At 39.8% G+C, this 5,507-nt stretch overlaps 1 pseudogene; it reads right to left on the bottom strand.

Annotated features, from left to right (window-relative positions):
• Window positions 1-4,020: 4,020 nt before the first annotated feature.
• On the bottom strand, window positions 4,021-5,258 carry LOC111304286 (CBL-interacting serine/threonine-protein kinase 11 pseudogene; annotated as a pseudogene).
• Window positions 5,259-5,507: the final 249 nt, after the last annotated feature.

Here is a 5,507-nt window from a genome sequence, read left to right as displayed (position 1 = left end):
ACTTTTCAGACCTACAACCTTGAATCAGGCTTTTCATTTGGCCAAACAAATTGAATCTATCATCCACCCAATTTATAAGAAACATATCTTACCTACAACACCTTCTTATCACTCATCTTTCCATAGCATCAGCAACTACCATACCAAAAACAGTAAGCTTCTACCATCACTACCTACCCCAAAAGCACCCCCTTATCCCAACCTTTTGAATCTCAATGGTACAAAAACTTTTACTCACCAACCTAATAGACCCATTTTCAACAGCAATAGCTCCAACAACCCAAAAACCAATGCTAAACGACTTACACCAGTCGAGATGGAAGAGAGGAGGAAAAAGGGGCTTTGTTATTGGTGTGGAGCCAAGTATTCAGTTGGCCACAAATGCATGAAGTCTCAGTTGTATCAATTACTCATTGAAGGGAGTGAGAAGAAAAATGAGACAAAAGAGTTCTCAGATTGTATTGATAATCCAGAAGTATTGTTGATTGGGAATGATGGGATTGAGGAACCTGTACTCTCTTTACATGCTATACAAGGCACTTCTGAGTTTTAAACCATAAGAATTCAGGGTGTAATTAAAAACCATAAACTGGTTATATTGGTGGACTTTGGAAATACCCACAACTTCATTAACCTTTCTATGGCCAAGGCTTTGGGACTATATATTATACTGAACCATCAAGTTGGTGTAACTGTAGCTAATGGCGAAAGGGTGAAAACTGCAGGGTTAAGTCAACAATTGCAATGGTCAGTTTTGGAGTCCGCATTTATAGTTGATTTTATGGTTTTGACTCTGAAGGGTTGTGACGTAGTCTTGGAGGTACAATGGTTGAAAACCTTGGGACCCATATTATGGGATTTCTCTGCCTTAACCATGCAGTGTCAATATCAAGGGAATTGGAGGACACTTCAAGCAATACAACCCAGTATGCTGGACATGGCCAGTAAGAAACAAGCAATTAAATTGTTCCAAGCCTTGTCTGTTGGTTAGAAACTTCATCCATGCTCATTGTTGCTAACACCAGCAGCCAAGTTCAATTAAATGCCATCACCACAACAATAGTTCAATTCGTGGGAAACAGTGACTTTGAGCAGCTGATACAGGAGTATACTGAACTGTTTGAAGCTCTCCAGGGCCTACCTCCCCATAGGTCCCATGATCGTAGAATTCCTTTTAAGGACTAGACTCAAACAGTCAAGATTAAGCCCTATAGATATCCTGCAATGCAGAAAGATGAGATTGAGAAGTTGATTAAGGAGATGTTGGACTCTGGCATTATCAGGCATAATTGCAACTCGTTTGCTTCTCCAATTATCATGATCAAGAAAAAAGATGGATCCTGAAGGTTGTGTATTAACTACAGACAGTTGAACCAACTCACTATTAAGGATATATTTGCTATGCCCTTAGTAGAAGAATTATTGGATGAGTTAAATAGTACAAAAATTTTCTCAAAATAGGATTTGAGATCAGGATACCATCAAATTAGAATGCATGAGGCAGACATTTATAAAATTGCTCTTAGAACACATGATGGGCACTATGAGTTCTTAGTTATGCCCTTTGGGCTTACTAAGGCACCTTTAACCTTTCAAAGTCTGATGAACTCTCTTTTTAACGCATACTTGAATAGAGATTTGTATTAGTATTCTTTGATGATATTCTCATTTATTCTACTGATATGTGTAGTCATGTAGCTCACATGAGGCAGGTATTTGAGGTTCTTAAAGCTAGCAGGTTGTTCCTTAAGAAAAGCAAATGTGTTTTTGGTGCAACAGAGGTAGAGTATCTTGGACATGTGATTTCTGCTAAAGGAGTTGAGATGGATAAATAGAAAGTTTTAAGTGTATAGGAATGGCCTTAGCCTCGCAATGTAAAAGAGCTAAGAGGGTTTCTTAGCCTCATATTACAGAAGGTTTATTCACAGATTTTACTCAAGAAAGATGCCTTCAACTGGAATGAGCAAGCTAAGGAATCTTTCAAGAAGTTGCAGGTTGCCACATGACTGCTGCCCCAGTATTAGCTCTGCCCCATTTTAACAAGGAGTTCATGGTGGAGACTGATGCTTCAGGGTCGGGTGTAAGGGCTGTATTGACTAAAGAAAAATACCTATAGCCTATTTTAGTAAGGCTTTGTCACCTAGACATCAAATTCTGTCAGTGTATGAAAAGGAGATGATGGCTGTTCTTATGGCAGTAAAAAAATGGAATGCCTATTTATCAAGGAGGCATTTCATTATAAAGATAGATCATCAAAGTTTAAAATTCCTTCTTACCAAACAGGCAACCACTCCTGCACAACGGCTTTGGATTGCCAAGATGATGGGTTATAATTACGAGGTTGTTTATAGGAAGAGTGCATTCAACACAGTAGCTGATGCCTTATCCGAAAAATCTGAGAGTAAGTCAGCGCAGCTGATGGCCATAACTACTTAGGTATTGATTTGCTGGGAAGAATTCAAGCTTCTTGGAATCAAGATCCAAGGTTGCAACAGTTGATCAAGGAGCTACAATTCAACATGAATCCCAATTCTAAATACACATGGCATGGAGGTCGACTAAGGAGAAAAGGTAAATTGGTAGTGGGGATGATACCAGCACTGAGACAAGAACTTTTGCAGTATTATCATGATAGCTCGACTGGTGGTCACTTCGGAGTATATGTCACTATGGAAAAGATTACTAGTGTTCTGTATTGGAAAGGACACAAGAAAGATGTGAGAAGAATGGTCCAGGAATGCAATGTTTGTCAGCACTGCAAGTATGATAATTCAGCCTCTCCAAGTTGTTTACAACTACTGCCTATTCTTGAGAGGATTTGGCACATCTCTATGGATTTTATAGAGACTACCCAAGCCACATGGTAAGGATACAATATTTGTGGTGGTAGATAGATTGAGCAAAAATCCCCACTTTATGGCTATTTCCTACCCTTTCTCTACTTTGACAATAGCATAGTTGTTTATGGATCACATCTACAAGCTACTTGGTATGCCTAGCTCTATTGTTTCTGATAGTGATAAATTCTTCATGAGTAAATTCTGGCAAGAGCTCTTCAAGAGACACAGGACTACTCTTAACATATCTTCTGCTTATCATCCCCAGTCTGATGGACAAACAGAAGTTGTAAATTGATGCTTGGAAACATACTTGAGATGCAAGGTGAGTGAAACTCCTAGGGAATGGACTAGGTGGTTATCCTTGGCAGATTGCTGGTATAACACTAGCCGTCATTCAGCTATCAACTCCACTCTTTATGAGGTGGTGTACTGGCAACCTCTTCCACTACATTTGCTATACTTAGCAGGAGATTCAGTTGTAAAGACAGTAGATGGGAGCTTACAAGCCAGAGAGTTTGTAATCAAAATGATAAAGTTTTACTGGTCCAGAGCTCAAACAAGGATGAAGAACATGGCTGATAAAAAGAGGAGTGATAGGGAGTTTAGGGTGGGAGATCTGGTATATATCAAGTTGTAGCCTTATAGATATCAAACAGTAAAGAACAAGAGCTCTAACAAACTTGCTGCCAAATATTTTAGGCCCTATAGAGTTTTGGAGAAGATCGGTCAGGTTGCATATAAGCTACAGTTGCCTAGTATTTCCAAAATCCACCCCACATTTCATGTTTCATAGTTAAAGAAACATGTTGGCAGCTTAATGGGGCAATCCAGTTTACCTGCTGTGGATGATGATGGATCAATAGTGAAGGATTCAGCTAAGATCTTGGCTAGAAGAATGGTTAAGAAGGAAACAGAGTTGCTACTAAAGTATTGGTTGAATGGAAAAGATGTTACTTGGGAGACGTTGTTTGAATTGTAGAAGAAGTGTCCTGCATTTGATCCTTGAGGACAAGGATCCTTTCCATGGAGGGAGTACTGTTGTAGACCAAAATAATTTAAAATTGGATTTGGGTTACTTTTATTATCGTTGGACCCTTTTTTTATTTTATAATTTGGACTTTATTTTGCTGTAAGGCCTAAGCTGAGCTTGGCCCATCTATTATGTATAGCGGTCAAGATCTTTAGAAGGAGGAAAGAGAATGTTATGTGTCGTCCTAGAATTCAGGAGCATAGCAACTATCTGATGGTTAGCTCCAAAGCAGAATGAGGAAAGGAATACTATCATTCTAAAGAATCGAATTAGCATCCTTTCTCTCTATTATTCATCTTCTACTCTTCTTCTTCCCCCTTCTTCTACTATATTTTTTCTTGTTCCGTTATCTTTAAAATTTAACCAGCATCATATTGGTTGCTGGCAGCCTCTTCCACGTTCTCCGCCATTTTCTCAAGCGGCTCTCTTGATACAAAGCATTCACTGTCACTGACAGAATCACACGAGTTATCGAACAAACCGAATAAGTCCAAGCCGAATGAGAATGATATCAAGTCGAATGCATTCAAGCTTGTACCCAAGGTTTATTCTTGTCAACCTTGGCATGCTCCTCATGGAACTTGGGCTCCTTATAATCCTTCCTAAACCATAGATCGTTTTGGATCTCATGAATCGTGATCCTTGTCTCGGGATTCATGTCCAGAAGGCTCGATATCCATTTGGGACACCTAATTGCCTTTTATACATTTTCTTGTGCATAACCATGAGATTTGGATCATTAAAAGGCAAGTAAACCGTGTTAAGCACGAAGAGGATGACGTCGCATGACCACACGTCCTCTTTAGCACCATCCTATCCTTTTTCTGTCAAGATCTCTGGTGCCACGTAAGCTGGGGTCCCGCACAAGGTGTGCAACAGTCCGTCGGTAAAGATCTGATCGGTAACGGCGCTGAGACCAAAATCCGAAACCTTCAAATTCCTGTCTCGTCAACGTGGAGGTTTTCAGGTTTCAAATCACGGTAGAATGCCCCGCGGGAGTGGCAGTAGCAGACAGCCGAGATGAGCTGCTAGAAATACTTGCGACTGACATCTTCGCTCAACCTTCCTTTAGCAACCTTAGCGAACAATTCTCCACCTTTGACGAATTCCATCACGTAATGGATCTTAGTTTTGGTGGCCAAAACCTCGTAGAGTTTGACGATGTAATGGTGGTTCAAGCGACTCATAATAGAGATCTCACGCTTGATGTTGGACATCAAGCTGTTGCTGGACAGCTTCTTTTTGTTTATGACCTTAACGGCCACGCTCTGCCCGGTGCGGACGTTTCTGGCATGATAAACCTTGGCGAATGTGCCGCAACCAAGGAGTCTGCCGAGTTCGTTTTTTCCGAACAGGGCATATTCTAGGACATGTTCAAACTCTGACATTGGTGATGGAGCCAGAGCATTGATTCAAATAGTAATACTATAGCGGAATAGCTGTCATGAAAATATGGTAACGTCACCACCCGTTATCATTATTGTGAAAAATACGATTGAGAAATTTAATTACATTCAAAATAATATATAACGACAGTTGAAAATGGTGTAATAGGAAATAACGGTAATAATGATCTGTTATTGCCGCTATCTCATTTTTTCATTATCAGTATAAATTAAAAAAAAATAAACTTTCAA

Source organism: Durio zibethinus, chromosome 13, assembly GCF_047325235.1.
Source record: "Durio zibethinus cultivar Kanyao isolate XHJ-2024 chromosome 13, ASM4732523v1, whole genome shotgun sequence".
NCBI classification, from domain to species: Eukaryota; Viridiplantae; Streptophyta; class Magnoliopsida; order Malvales; family Malvaceae; genus Durio; species Durio zibethinus.
Note: the sequence above shows the minus strand (reverse complement) of the source record. Positions and strands in the feature narration are given on the sequence as shown.